This window comes from Aptenodytes patagonicus, chromosome 4 (assembly GCF_965638725.1).
Source record: "Aptenodytes patagonicus chromosome 4, bAptPat1.pri.cur, whole genome shotgun sequence".
In the NCBI taxonomy this organism is placed as follows: domain Eukaryota; kingdom Metazoa; phylum Chordata; class Aves; order Sphenisciformes; family Spheniscidae; genus Aptenodytes; species Aptenodytes patagonicus.
In genome coordinates, this window is record NC_134952.1 from 71,389,442 (window position 1) to 71,405,584 (window position 16,143).

Sequence of the window (16,143 nt, forward strand, 5' to 3'; positions counted from 1 at the left end):
CTTGTCAATGTTGTTATTCCTTTACATAAAATGGGTCTTCTACTGCATGAGTTGTTCACAAGATCGTTAGCTCAACAACTGCATTGTCGTATTTTGTATCTGCACAAACAGGATCTGTGGCAGACGGTGCCCTGACATCACCAATGAGCTCAAGTCCTTTCTCCAGCAGATACAATAAACTTCTCCACACTGTCCTTACTTATAGCTTAAACTCTAGGGAAGAAAATTACTAAGCACTTGACATTCACAGCCTTCTGGCAGTCTGCAGCCAGGGAAAGGTACACTGGGAGCCATTTTTGGCTAGCAGTTTAGAATATGGCAATCCCTCTACTCAAAAATAAATTACAGCCAGTAAATTTGCTTCACTTGTATTTTTATTTTACAAAAAGGCACTCTAAAACATTTGATAAATTCTAGTCATGGGTGGGCTGGTTTAGCAACTTTGGTGTAAGATTTTTTTAACTGTCACAGGGTCAACCCTTCTAGTCTACAGGTATTTTTATAAAGTAGGCTTTCAAAAACAGTTCCTCAGTGGGCAACAAAATCAGCCATTTTTTTGGTAAAGAATTTTTAAGCATTGGCACTAGAGTTAATTGATAAACTATTAAACTGTTAAGTTGTAATTTATAGCAGCTATAATGGCAACAATATCTGAGTGATCACCCTATGCTGCCACTAAAGACATACCTCATCTGTTACAGCATGAAATACTGTAAGATGGTTTGTAGCGATGCATATATCTTGTTACCTGCTGATAATAACCTATCGGCAAGGACAACAGTTTAATTATATAGTACATCTCCTGCTGGCTTCCAAATATTTCTGCTGCTCTTCCCCAATTTCTTAGCTAAAAAAGAATCAGTCTCCTTGTTTTTACAGTAGTACATTAATTTATGAATGGAAGACAGAAAGCTTTTATTAGCTGCTGAGGTGCCTGAATTCTTTGTGTTGTCATCATGATATAAACATCTAGCGCCAGCTGCCCATAAGTCCTGATGGATGGTGGAGAACAGGCCCCAGATCGGCTAAGGGATGTGGAGGAAATCCCAGACTAGACCTCTCACAGAGATGTGCAGAATATTATCTCAAAAGTGGCACTCAGCCCTGGCCAAGTGGGATCTCTGCTTACACTGATACAGTACAGCCAGCTTGGATGAAATGTCTTTCTCTTATAGTCCTTCCTTCAGGTTCATTCCAAGCCTGGAATCATAGCACCCATCTTGGGAACGGCACTGGCCCAGCAAGAGCAGAGGAGCCTTCAATAGGCAGGAACCTTTGAGGTGGTCACCAGCAGCTAAGGTTCAGTGTTTGGCACAGAAGCAGTGAGAAGGTAAACTGATCTGAGATTAATGACACGGAATCAGAAGTCCTTTTGTCTGTGAAAGAATAATCTGTGTGTCTAGGTACTGTGGACTTCCAACATAGTCCTATCCCTTTGAACTCCTGCTCGAAAAGGAGTTTTGAGCATCTATTCCCATGAGAACCTATTATTAGTGCTTTCTACCAGACTTTGGTCTTTGCAGAGACAGATATATCAGCTTGTTTGTTAATATGTCAGCATTTATTCCTGGAGTTAACTCCTGTCCTATCAATCAAAGCCTGTAAAATGGGAATCAGAAATCTGGGTTGAGTGAGAAGAATGTCTTTAAATTTGGGAACTACTTATAAAAAAATAAGGTGTTGCTTCATACACATTTATCTGAGTAATAAGTAGCCAATAATAAATAACTGATAGTAGGGATTTCCCCCCTCCATTTCTGAGCAATTTCTTTTGAAATACTTCTGAAAATTAGAAATATTTTAGTATGCATGCACAGCAAATGGACATGTTTGAGATATTCTTGCTTTGCCTAACACAATAATTTGGTGTAGAGAATTGGAAATGTATTATAATAATGAGAATTGGCAGTGCATTACAGTCCTGTAGTTAAAATAACCTTTAAAGTCACTATCTTCCTTTATGAGTTTTTAAGTGCACAGAAAGACCTCATGAAAAACATGAGTACAAGGGTATTTACTCTCCCGGCTTTCAGCTCCTATTAATGGTGCAGTGATGAAACAGAGGATATAGCAGCAAGACCGTGTCAGGTAAAAAACAAGAGGGATAAAATATGTACTTCTGTGCAGACTAACAAGTTTGTTCCAACAACTGAAGTTGGGCTGCTGTGCTTTACTGATCCCTGCAAGCAATAACACTGTGTTGGCCTGCAGAACAGTGATCTACTTTACACCACAAAACACGTTATTTTCATAGAACAAGGTGTCTCACAGAGGGGCTGTTCCAGATTGACCTTCTCCCTGATGCGCTGGCTGCAGCAAGCTGAACTCCCTGGGCACAGAAGAGGGAAACATTTGGCTGACAGAACCCTGCACCTGACCTTGGAAGGTTTGTGTCAAATGTATTACTGGCCATGGCCTGGAAGAGACTGCAAGCTGAAGTGAGAAGGAACTTTTCACTCTTCAGAAAAAAACTAGCATTATGTTATCCATACTACACAATTACTCCACATCAGCCTGTACCTCTGTTCCCTGTGATCCCTCTCTATTTCCAGTGAGGATCTAGGAAGCCTCAGAATGGATCTGACCATAATATTCTTTTTCCCAGAGAATTCATTCCTAAAGACAGCAGGGTATAATGTTACACTCTAGAGAGCTGGCAAAGCTGACCGTTATCATTTGAGTTCACAGGGCTAAAATTATTGTTACAGGCTATAAAGTCATACTACATGTTCTTAGAGTTTAGAACAGTCCAGTAGGCTCCCAAAGAATGAATTTGATACCTCTCTTAATCTGTAAAGATCATTTGTTTATACTAAGTTGATCTATAATTAAGTATCTCCTTCCAAGATAAAATAACCAAGTGATACCTTTCCATTTATCTAGTACATGTCAAATAAATTGGTAACTGCAAATCGAAAGAAACACATTCAGAACGGGCAAAGGAAGTGCTATGCTATTGGCTATTTGGAAATTATAGCAAAACATATTGTGATATTATAATCAGGACTTTGTTCTGCAATATCAAACTCTTTTAAAAGTAAGGAGCACAAATAGACCTGCTGTATACAGAAGGAATCACAAGGTAGTGGTTGTGCACAACAAGGAGAATTTCCTATTACTGGCTTTTACAGAGGTAATTTTGCAGGTTTTAACAATACAATCCCTCACAAGTTTCTGCCCCACACGTCCCTTTTCCTCCTACCTTTTGGTTTCATTAGGTGGAAAGTGGTATTTTTAACAGCAGACTCATAAATGCATTTGCTTACTGAGGTTTATTACCGGCTAATACCTCCCTATTAACCTGCTATCACCTACAGTATCTCTGTATCACTATTTGCAGTAGGGTTCCACTTGATTGCAAATTTTCAGTTCCCTCCCTGCATTTAATGCACTTTCAAGTGTATACACTAAGATGGTAAATAACTTTTCTCCCAGCTTTTTTCTCTCTGTCCTTGCTATGTTAACTAGGCTCACAGCAGCATCTTTGTTTTCTCCTCATTTTTGCTGTGTGAATTTGTTAGAAAACAATGACAGATTCTCACACAGCAGAACCAGAGAAACGGGTGCCAGGTACAAGGTTAAATACAATTGTTAAACTACGTCTTTTATATTTATAACAAATCTTATGAGACAATTTTAAAAAACATTAAATAATTGGAAGCTAAGCAGTATGAGTTCCTTCATCTTCTTAGTACAAGAAAGAAAGAAAAGCAAGAGGATGTCAAAAGTGTAAAATACTCACAAGTCTCGGTAAAGCTGTGCAGCACATTGGCACAGAAGCGGTTAGGATAAAGTTTGCAGTAGTGACAGCAGCAATCGCTCCACCCCCTCCTCCGTCCTGTTTTACTTTCAGTTGTTATATAATAATGTAGGACTATGTTTGTTCCTAATACAGTCTGGAAATTATTCTCACCACAAATAGCAGATAGTAGGGATTTCCCACTGCCATTTCTGAGCAATTTTCAAGCTTGGAAAAAAACCAAAAAAAACGTGGGGAAAGACATATGCCTGTGATTCAGAAGGCAGGCAAGTGACTGACAAACACAAACAGCAGCTGCGTGCTGTCCCAAGCAGCAACTTATCCTTCCATAAAGGGAAGGAAGCCCACAGTTTGTGCCCTTGTCTCTGCACAGTCCCTTTCCCCTTTGTAACCTAAGTGTATCCTCCCAAACAGAGCTCCCAAGAGTTGCTTACCTTGGAAGCAAACACTATAACTCTATGCTTAACTCCTCCTCTTCTCTGCAGCCTGAACAGGAGGGAAAGCGAAGTTGCCTTTCAGGGCAACATCAAGAAAGAAGAGCACAGCCGTAGGAAAGGATTGGCAGGACAAAAGAGTTTCTCCAAAAGGTACAGCATCTGGCTTGCTGTGGGACGACAGCACAGAGAGGTGTCATAGGCCCAGGTGACATCAGAAGAGGATCCTTATAAAGCAGCTGAAAAAATACTCTGCAAATTGCACTGAACTCAAAAGTTGTGGATTTTAGTGCTTAAGATAAGTGTGGGTTTAGTGCCTATGATAATCACAGGGCATGGCAGCTGTAATCCTAAAGTCCTGCTTAGACACCTCGTGATGAAAATCCTTTCTACCTTGAGCTAAACTTTAATGTCCTGAAGATGAGGCTCGGCAGCTCCCTAGAAGCATTCTCAGGTTTCCAGGAACCATCACTTACCTATGTAAGGGTCACGCACTCCAGAGGCAACAGTGAAAATGGTACTTCCTCTTATGCAGTCGTCTTTCTGTCCTCTTCTGTGTTATTCTGGGTGCTGGTTGTTATTTTGTGCACGTCACACTCTGTGAGGTCGTAAAAATACTCTGCTGCTAAATGCGAGGGGTTTAGAAATGGCTCTGTCTCCTTACTGAAGAAGTGATGTTTCTAGAGTTGGGCATTTCCTTCCTGTTTCTCTGTGAAATAACATTTTTTCAGGAACGCTATTTATAAAACCTGGTGAACAATACCAGTTAGTTACCTGTGCTGGGATATTCTATTACAGCCAGATTCAGAAAATCTACTTAAGGACCTAAATAAGACTTCTGTATCTTGAACAGCTGTTGTACAAAAGAGAGAAACAAGGACTGGAACTGAGTGTTTCCAGAGAGTAGTTTTAGGTGGCCGCATGACAAATTCATTACATGAGGCAGCTTGCTGCCATTTCTCAGCACCCCTGCACACCGTATCCTGTGGTTCAACGCTTGGGTCCAGCATCCATTCTGCAGAAAAGGCACCAAAGCGAAATGCAGCCACGCTGATTAGCTCCTGTACAGGATCTGGTTTGCAGTCACTACCACTGCAAAGAACCTTCCAGCAATGTAACACAAGACAAAAAAGCAGAACTCACAATTTCATGCTCTCCAGGGACTCTTGGCTCTCTCACATGACACTGTATCTGTGTCTCCAGAAAAGCAGCTACTCACGCTCCTTGTACTCTGTCTTAGTATAGAGTGTTAATATCACTTTTTAAGCAGTTGTGCAGACATGGGAGGTGAAATCTGCCTCAGCTGGCAGCTCTTAGAAACCTGGGCAGGATTTGAAAGAGAAAGTGGAAGTACAGACTTGGCTGGAATTCTTGCCATGACAGAGAACAAAAATGCAAGTGAAAAGGAAGTACCAGCATTGCAGGAAAAAACACCAGCCTAGATAAATATTTAAACCAGAGGAACATACTCGTTTATTAACTGCCTTGTGATAAGGGCACATCTTCTAAGACAAAAGTGGTCATAAACACCTCTGTTTCTTCAGTTTACTCCAGCTCAAAGAGTGAGAGTGAATTATTTCAAGTATACATGTGAGTGTATGTATTTGGACGGGGGATCCCAAAGTCTCTCATATTTGTCACTGCTTAAAACTGAGAGAAAATAGATTGTTTTCCATTTGTCTTTGCTTTTTGATGTGAAACCTTTGCTATACCATAATTTGTCAGAATTTTCTCAACTAGGAAAAGTTTCTAAGCAAACAGCCAAAAACAAGCACACAAAGCTTTAGGTATTCATGAATTATATTCTGTGGGAAAAGGGGAAAAATCACTCATCTAAAATTTTTTTAAAATCACTTTCCAAACAGTTTCCTTTGAACACTGCAAAATGGAAACACTGTATATAGGGTGGATTTTTTTTTTTTTTTTAAAAAACTACCTCTCGGGTTTGTTCTTTTTTTAAGAACTATGTTTTGCTGGCATTTCTGAAGTTAAAATATATCAATTTCTAGCTTAATAAAAAACCTGTTCCTAAACATTACAGTAGTTGTATATAAAAATAATGCAAGTGTCAGTATGTATTACGTTACAATAGAGTGGCAATACTACCTGCACTCCCTCAAAATTTAATTCTCGTTCATTTTCTTAATTACACAAAAATGTGCTTCCTAATTACACAAGGGACATTTTACAGTCATCTAAACACTACTAGCCACATCAAGGTGTTTATTTATAGCATAAGTTATTCTCATCCTCTGCTACGAGCAAAATACCCCTTTCTAATTTATGGAAGTTTCATTTATAGTGGACACAGGCTGTTTGGCAAGATATTGGCAATTGCTGTCACTAACGAGCTACTAAATTGTAATTTAGTATTATAAGTGCAGTGACAAAGAATGTGAATCACTTACATCATGCAAACAGTAAAGTGAAAACAGATGCATGAATGCATTTTGAAAATAAAACAGGATAACTGAAAATTCAAACATGACCGTACTGATTTGAAGCAACATTGCCCAAACGTTTTGTGCGCCTGCATGACAGCCAACAAGTTTGGGTTTGCTGTACTCTTAAAAGTTTGCCCGTATTCTCGTGAAATTAATTCCTCTGGAATTGGTCTTAGTTTTGTCGCTGAACACCGGAGAGGAAGTATTGCTACAGGAGCAAGAGTGAAGAAGTGGGAGGGAAGAAGGCTTTTCCAGAGCAACGTGATGTGGGTGGTTATACAAAAATGTCGTGTTTTCTGAAGGTAGCTGGAAAAAAATGGCCGTTCTTGCAGAGACAGATCCCTTCAGGATGGCCCCCAACCGACCCAGCTCAGAGCCAACTTTCTTTGCTAAATTTCTGAACGCTTAAAGATGGGACTGCACTATGCTCTTCTCACCTACTGTCTCAGTATCAGTTCTTTTAAAAAAATTCTTGAAATGGAGGCTTTCTCTGATAAGACATGAGCTCTGATAAGACATTATGCTCTGATAAGCATAATGATTTTTTTTTTTTAAATGAATTCCAAAATTTTTAGAGAACCTGAACCCAAATGTATAGGCAGATGCAGAGGGCAGTAATTGGAATTTGAATAGTGTCTCTTCCTGAGTATTTTTTTATCATAGTGTTCCTGCTGTGTTTGAATTTTTGCTGCAGGGCTGAACTACTGCACCCTCAAGTATCAACCTCATGAATTTCTGCATAGGAAAATGAAAGAACTGTTGTTTTCTTCCTCTAGGTGACAGAGTGGATATAAAGAGCTGATAAGCAGGTACCGCTTTGGCTCCCCCCGCTCCCAGTGTGGCAGCCAGAGGAGCTAACTCAGGGGAAAACAGCCTTCTGCCTTTGAGGAGTCACACACCAGCATTCACCATTACTGCATGGGGTTTCAGCTAAGGTGAGCCTTGATTCTTGTGATAGTGGCCAGCAGCAGAGTGCCTTACTCCTGAGCAGGAGAGGGCAGAGGGGAACTTGTATGATGAGGGGCTTATGTAAATCTGTCTTTGATACATGCTAGGAAGGTGCATTTCTGGAAATTATAATCTTCAGCAAATCATACACATAACTGAATTTGGGAACTGTCCTGCACCCGTGCTGTAACAACACCTAAACCAATATTCAAGTCTGAAATAATACTATGGCAGAGTTATTGCTGTAATAGAACACGTAATATACTAAACATGTTACTAGGTGGGAATGTGTGCCTTCAGAAAATCTAGGCAACTTCTGTTTCATGGCTGGTATAGGACTATAGGTAATCTGTCTTTTTTTTTTCATACTAAATTATAATGTGTCCTAAATTATAGACTCTTCAGATTGGTTATTAAAAACTTCTGGCACCTCAGAAAATGCTATTTAATTTCTAGACACATCTGGAGAGACATTAATATTCTGCCTTTCAGAAGCATGCACAATATTTCTGGCATGTTATAATTTATCAACTATTGCCACTAAGCATGAGCTATTCCTATTTAAAGAGCTAGTGTTTCCAAGCAAAACCATATCAATTGCTAAGTTAGCAAAAAGAAAACAAAGGGAAAGGCTTTTAATGCTTAAAATGAGTAGGAATATGTTTCTGAATCTGTGAAAAAAGTTAATGCAGAGAAATGTGCAGCTCTTGGAGTTATGTGAGGAACATATAATCTCAAGTGTTTTGTTTAGTGCCTTATGAACAAGCACTATCCTATTTAGACAAAATATTTGCAGTACTGCAGCCTAAAAGTTTTCCTAAATGAGTCACTCCTTAAGTTGTGTGATAGATACAGAAAATCATACACAAAATAAAATAAATATGTGAATAAAAGAGCCGGCTAACATCCCAAAAGGCATGTCTTCACTATAGCGGTTTTCTCAAGTTATACTTGTGTTATTTCTCTCTGTGTTAATCAACCCTGAGTGGAGTGGCCAGACCATAAAACTCTTGCAGTTCACACTGTCTCAGCAGTCTCTGATGTAGAGAGCTACATGCCAAATCCACAAAACTGTTAGCCAATCTAATCCTTGTTTAAATTCCCACAGGAATAATTCTCTACTCAAACGCTTTTCTGAAGTTAGGTGCTGTGCCACTTGACTTTAGATGGCTGGGTACTTTCTGAACTGGGCAGCTGGAGCCCAGTGCAGTGCTGTGGGAGTCAGGCACATTTCGCTGTTAGGGTTCACGTGCTGAACGGAACACTGTCTAAATTAGCCAGTTAGCAGGGCTGGGAAAAGCCTTTTGAGGGTTTAAGTGCCCTTGGCTGCACTGGCCATGCCTCCAACCAGGATCCATAGCTCAGGACCCTCCCCTGAAAGCAGTGCCATTCTTCAGTTTAAAGAACAGCGTCCAAGGCATGTGTCAGTCAATTATTATTGTTTTTACTAGACAAGCATTTTAGGAGTGTTTCTCAACAGAAATTCCAGAACTGAATTGAAGAATCAGAATGTTACATTATAATAATGAAACTGAATCACCTGGGGGGGGAGCGGATTCTTTTCCTCAAAACTAACTGTTTGTCAAAACAATTTGTTGAGATCTCTGAGTCTTAGTCCATGTAGACACCCTCTCTGAGGTTAACAGCCTGCTTTGCCATTTGTAGTTGGAGCTTTCAGGAATGCAGGAGAATTAGATCCTAATGCATATGATGATGCAAATAAGTCAGTCCTACTAAAAAGAAATAACATACAAAAGAGAGGGCTGACAGAGGAAAGAATGCAACTGAGTAATGATGTGCATTCCATCAAGATTATTTCCCTTTTTTTCTCTTTAATACTAAAATACAACAGCCATGACGTATGTATCATATTTCTCATTTGATAATACTGTTTTATAGTTTCATTATACTATAATACAGCTGGTCTTTTTAATGCTCAGAGCTTTTGTGACAAAGGTAGAAATCACTCAGTAGAAAGTAATTTCTATATAAATAGAGAAAACAAGGTATTTAGCTACCACACGGACAGAATGTATTCTGAACACTTGACATTTAAGAGACTCTGCACAACATACTCTATTTAGCCAAAAGGAAGGAAAGGGCTTTCTCCAAGTAGTTTAACTTAAAATTAGGAGCCATATCAAATTCAAGGTTGTCTTTAGTTTTGTCACGTCGCTTTCAGGTTACTAGGGTAAGTAAAGAGCCTTTTCATATATTATGACACACTTGTGCAATATTAAACTCCCACATCACCCCACAAGATTTTGTTCACTCCTTTACATGAAAAAATCAATCTGCTCACTGTAAGGAATCTTAATATGTGGCATACTATGTACAGAAAGGATGAATGCACTGGAAGTTATCAAAACTTTGACTAGCTGATGAAAAGATAGTGTTTTGAAATGTACTGTCAATAATTGGTCGTTTGTCATTTCAACCCTGGGTTTTTTGGATAGCTTATTGTCCTCAGACCAGCAATTTTTCCTATCTGTTATTTCTTACATTTCTCCAGAGCACCTGTTACTCAGAAGCAGCAGCTTCCTCTGAATGGTATGCCATTGCTTTCCCTGGCACCATGTGGGACACGGAAATGTTCAATATGCATAAAAATAGAGATTCCCTATTTTTAACTTCCGCTGCTCACTCTGAATTCTTCTTTCCTCCTCTGCTTTGTGACTGTCTATCCTAAGTCACTGAAATTCATTGCAGGAAATCATACAATGGCATGGAGCAACAGAAATGTACAGGGCATTTCCAGTCCTCTCCATCTCCCTGATTATTTGTCTGTGTGTACTTCATGTACTCCGGAAACAGCAAAAGATAAGGTGCTTATGGACAGGATTTCCAGTATCAGGCCATTGAACTCTATTTGTCTAGCGAGCAATTCAGATGAACTGTCTGTATCAAGGTCCAAAATGGGGTTGGCCTGCAGATGCAAACAGTGGCCCACAGAAGCAGAGACTGCTGAGGGTTGCAGCTGCTCAGACCCGTGACCAGGCCAGGCCCATCCACAGGGAAACGAGAAGGTCCCTGCTTCCCAGGGATACAAGGCATATGAAGTGACTTTTAGCTGTGTGAAAATTTCAGTGTTTCCCAATATTGGCATGCCTAGCTACCCCTGATCTATGACTTGCAGTTCTTGTTACTATTCAAGGGGATTCGCAATCTGCTCGAGATCGCTCAAAATAGAGAAAGACCAAAGACTGACTTCTGGGCCATGTCCTAGCACGGAGCGTAAAGCAGCAGCGGCCCTTTAAACTGCCACTGCAATAAAGTGCGTCCAAACTGGGGAAACTGACAATAAGCCAAAAACTTTTGTCAGTATGGTTGGATCAAAGTTTCTGTGCATTAAAATAAAAGATGGAAGGCGCTCGACAGCTTATGATATTCTCTGCAGAGTTGAAAATGTGGGAGAAAAAAAAGCAGCTTTTTGTAAAAAAACATTATTGAAGAGATGAGACTCAAACCACTCATTGTTGCTAACTTTGCCTATTTTTGTGTGTCTCCAGAAGCTACTATTACAGTACTTTGTCAAATATAACCAAACAGTAGCATCCAGAAATATCTGAAATATAAATAAAAATAATAGATACTGAATTTTAATCAATACAGGTAAAGATGTTTTTTCACTGGAACAAGGTTGAGATTTCACCGCTGTGAGAGTTAAAGAGACTGTAGAGGCCATTGCAATTAACAGTGCAAGTTCTGATATGTGGCCATTAGGCTTCATGTATGTATTTAATAAACAAATCAAGCTTAAACTCAGGAAAATACATTGCCTCAAAAAGATTGCAGTTTGTGAGAGTACAACTACATGTAGTAATGCTAGTCCATAAATCCTGTGTAATGAAGATACTAAGTAGTGAACTTGCAAGACATGGACAAGTAGTCAGTGTAGGCGTACTCCAGAACAGTGGACTTGATGTCACCTGAGAAAGACTAATAAAATCTCTCCAGAATCTTAGATATGGAAGACTATGACACTTCTTGTCACTTCCCAGATATCTAAATTACTGGCAACATCTTGTCATTTGCTTTTTTTTACCACAGGATTCCTTCTGAAGTGACTCCTGCTGAATTTACCAAAGAGCATCTATTTTTGTGCAGCTCCCAATGTAACTAGTTTCCTGTCTTTAAAAAGAATGTTGTGTGGCTTAGGGGAGGGATAGCATTGAGTTCCTGCTGATATTACGCTTTCTTGCAAACCCTTCCATGTATTTATACCAGTGGCGGCTCTGTGATTTCCTAGATTTACGTTACATGCAGCTGGTACATAAAATTGCATGCATTACTTGTTTCATTCCTGGGTGACTGTATGAAATCAATTTTAATCCACTCTCATACACATATCAATAGAAGCATAGACCTAAGAATCTGATAAACACAGTTGTCTTCTGGCACGCCAGAGGAGCAAGACATCCATTTAATCTTTGGCAAGGAGGAAGGGCTAAGTCTTTGCTCTGAATGTATGAAAAAGTGATTTGAAATTTTGATGATGGTGCAAGTTCATAATACTCTAAACCACAAGGTCTCAGAGGCCTTTTTCATCTCCAGTCACCCCAATTAGCAATAGCTATATTCAGCAACTTTGAATAAAATCCTGTATGCTCTGCTTTGGCTGAAATAGGAGGTTTAGCTTAAAATGATGTTTTTTGCTAATTTGTACATTTCTCAGAAGCAGGGTGAATATATGAAAGTGGTGACCTTCTCGAGGCTGCCTAGGGAATGTAAATGGCCACTGTGTGATTGCTGAGGGACAGGTAGTGTAACTTGAGCATTTAAAAGTACTAGAAATATTAATATATTTCATCTGATAATTTAGAAATAACTACTTCCTCACCTGAGAAGGAGAAGAGGTGGTTTCCTGTGGTCATTCACATTGTGATTTCTGTTTGCTTGGGGGTTTCTCTTTCCTGCTCTCCCCCCACCCCCAGTGGTTGCTGAAGACCTGCTCACATTAAATAGGAAGCTCTGCTCTTATAGCACTAGTTTCCACCTATCCTTTTTCCCTTCCAAAGAAAAATTTAGATTTCATGGTCATGTTGACCCATACTACCCCCTTTGAAGATGAGCACTGCTACCATAAGGAGGCAACTTCAGTCTCCATAAACATTGGTCAGGAGCAGAAACCTTCCTGTGTCAAGCAAATAGTAATTCAAGAGATAATGCTGGATATTCACGTAGTCTCTGTCTAAAAGTGTTTGTTAGGATCTGAGCTTTTATCGAGGACTCCATTATTTACTTTCTCTCCTTCCCACCTCATCTCCAAATAAGGAGATTGGCCCTTCAGATTTAAATGAGTCTTTCATCTGTGACTGCACCTTCTTTTAATATTTTGCTTAAAAATACATCACTGATCTTTCTGATGTATATGGAGTGTTCCTCAGTTGCGTATATAATACAGTTTCAGAGTTACCTGTGTTAGATCAAAAATTGAGTTGTAAAGGTTTTGTGACATTGTTTAGTCCGTCCTTCTGCCCCAAGGTGTGAGCGTGTGTGCCTAAACCACACCTAGTGGATATCTTACTGAAGTGCTCTTCAAAACCTCCAGTGTGCTGAAGAACTTCACAGGGATGTGGCATAATATGGCATGCAAGAGTGGTGCACAGCAAAGGTAGGATCCTGTGGCAAATGCAGGGAAACTGAGAGAATGAGAAAACACATAGCGGAGAGCCAGGTCTTAGAGGTGGGCAAAAAGAACTTTTAGAGGACCGGAGGAAAGTGAGCACTATATGCTCTGATTCAGGACCAGAAGTGACATTCCTCCATGCAAGGATGAGTGGGCAGGGAGGGACAAGTGTTTAAAATATCCATTCTGCCTGACCTAGTGACCCTGAGTTAATTTGAAAATGTGGGTATTTTTATGCCGTGGGTATTTTTATGAGCTGTTCAGAATCTCTTGGTGCTGTTTGTGATTTGTTGACTGCCCTCCGGCCTCTGGCTGAGCAGCAGGTTTTCTTCCTGTCTTGTGTGTAGGCTACTCTTGGATCCCTTTTATTTTTTCCTTTGCATGCCTCTGCCAGCACGTGGCTGATTGTGAATGGCTGTCTTCTCCAGAAGGTGTTCCATGGCTGGTTATCCCCATGCCATTTTCGAGCAGCTGACTATTCAGATTTTGCACACGGTGTGTTGCAGTTTGGGCCACTTCTCCGGTTTTTTAAGATTACTTTGCAGTCTGCTCTTCCCTTCCAAAATGTTTCATTCCTTCTGTTTAGTACTGTCTGAGATTTTGTCAGCAGAGCTTTCGTTTGATAGCTGCATCACAAGTGAAAGTGCTTGAATAATACTGGATGACCTACCCATATTCCTTTCTTTCAATTACACTAGTTCCTCTGTGAGCAGCACTCCTGAGACCACCTTTTCAACAGGTTGTGCCTCCCCATGCTGGCAGATTCCTTGCTTGCTTATATTAATTTCATATGACAGCATGTCAAAAGTCTTACTGAGGTCAAGGCGATGTGACAGCTACTGCTTCTCCTCTGTCATTTAGACTTGTTATTCTGTCATGAAAAGAACAATAATTTGTCATAATTTGCCCATAACAAAATGCATGGGCTGCTTCTCCTCCGATTTCCATTTTCTCTGAGCATTTCTTCTGGCAGGTTTTCAAGAATGGAAGACTACCTGTCTGGACTGTAATGCCCTCACTCTTTCTGCCCCCATCTTGAGGACAGTCACCCTGCGCCCGTTTTCTACCAGCTTGGACCCTAGCACTTCAGTCAAAGTTTCTGAAAGGGAAGGAGATAGGAAGCCCACACTCAGTCAAACCAAAGGTCTGTTAGCCCAGAATGTAACCTGCCTGCTGTCCGCTGGCCAGAAGCACATGGGGAGCGTGAGGGCAGAGCGAGGGCACAGGGACCCTTCCCCACTGATACCCTTGTGTCCTCCAGAGATCTCTCAGACAGCTTGTCTCTTTCAGGCAACAAAAAGCTCTGCAAGCTGTCACAGTCATTCACATCAGACCTTAAACAGAGGTCCTGTTTTGTTCACAGTTGGTCCTATTTGTTCTCTACAATTTTCCTGCTAATGAGAATTTACTTTTTATTTTTGGTGACATGATCTGTTCTCTGTCATAAACAAAGTTAAACTTTTAAATTTTATCACTGAAGCTCCAAGTGATTTTCAGCTCTGGTGTCTTGATAGTGAAATGTTGTATATTATTTTTAAAGTATTCATGTATCCTAAAATTATGGTAATGTCTCCTTTTGTATCTGGTGGTAAATGCAGTATGTCCCTTGTACAATACTTTCAGAGGCATGGAAAGTACAACTATTTCATTATATGAATGCCCAGTTTGGCCCTGGGTGTATATTTGGTTCATGAATGCTAACCTAGGTATATCTGTGCTGCACTTTCAGAAGCAATTAAGCCTTTCTATGTAAATAATTGGACATTTAGGGACTGGGATTTTTAATAAGGTGTAGGACATTGCATGACAGACTGTCTAGTCTAATCCTATAAATGGTTGCAAGTAAACGCCTGTGTTTCATTTACCCTTGTGTCTTCAATCACTTGTTCGCACTTCAGGTCTTGACATGGTCTATTCCTACTAGTTTGTAGATTATACATCTAGAAAAATTTTAAACAGAGGCAAAGTAAAAACTATTGTCTGACACAGAAACGTATACTTCACTTATAAACCTATCTCAAACAGGGGATCAGAAAAAAGAGTAGACAATAGTAATTTAGAATAGAATAGAATAGAATCATTTAGATTGGAAAAGACCTTTAAGATTATCAAGTCCAACCGTTAACCTAGCACTGCCAAGTCCACCACTAAACCATGTCCCTAAGTGGCACATCTACATGTGTTTTAAATACCTCCAGGGATGGTGACTCCACCACTTCCCTGGGCAGCCTGTTCCAATATTTTATAATCCTTTCAGTGAATAAATTTTTCTTAATATCCAATCTAAACCTCCCCTGGTGCAACTTGAGGCCGTTTCCTCTCATCCTATCACTTGTTATTTGGGAGAAGAGACCGACACCCACGCAGCTACAACCTCCTTTCAGGTGGTTGGAGAGAGCAATAAGGTCTTCCCTGAGCCTCCTTTTCTCCAGGCTAAACAACCCCAGTTCCCTCAGCCGCTCCTCATAAGACTTGTGCTCTAGACCCTTCATCAGCTTCATTGCTCTTCTTTGGGCACGCTCCAGCACCTCAGTGTCTTTCTTGTAGTGAGGGGCCCAAAACTGAACACAGTATTCGAGGTGCGGCCTCACCAGTGCTGAGTACAGGGGCACGATCACTTCTCTGGTCCTGCCGGCCACACTATTTCTGATACAGGCCAGGATGCCATTGGCCTTCTTGGCCGCCTGGGCACACTGCCGGCTCATGTTCAGCCGGCTGTCGACCAACACCCCCAGGTCCTTTTCCGCCAGGCAGCTTTCCAGCCACTCTTCCCCAAGCCTGTAGCGTTGCATGGGGTTGTTGTGGCCCAAGTGCAGGACCCGGCACTTGGCCTTGTTGAATCTCATACAATTGGCCTCGGCCCATCGATCCAGCCTGTCCAGGTCCCTCTGCAGAGCCTTCCTACCCTCCAGCAGATCAACACTCCCA

At 40.6% G+C, this 16,143-nt stretch overlaps 1 protein-coding gene across 7 annotated transcripts in view; it reads right to left on the minus strand.

Moving 5' to 3' along the window:
* The window catches only part of IL15 (interleukin 15), a 55,610-nt gene extending 50,784 nt beyond the window's left edge, over positions 1-4,826 (minus strand). For 4 of the 7 annotated variants that reach the window (XM_076337153.1, XM_076337147.1, XM_076337148.1 and 1 more), the window contains exon 1: positions 3,743-4,112. The gene's annotated coding sequence lies outside the window, so the exon portion shown is untranslated. Of the gene's footprint in view, positions 1-3,742; positions 4,114-4,670 lie in introns of those variants that run through there. The other 3 variants (XM_076337151.1, XM_076337152.1, XM_076337149.1) reach the window with 2 other exon arrangements.
* Positions 4,827-16,143: the final 11,317 nt, after the last annotated feature.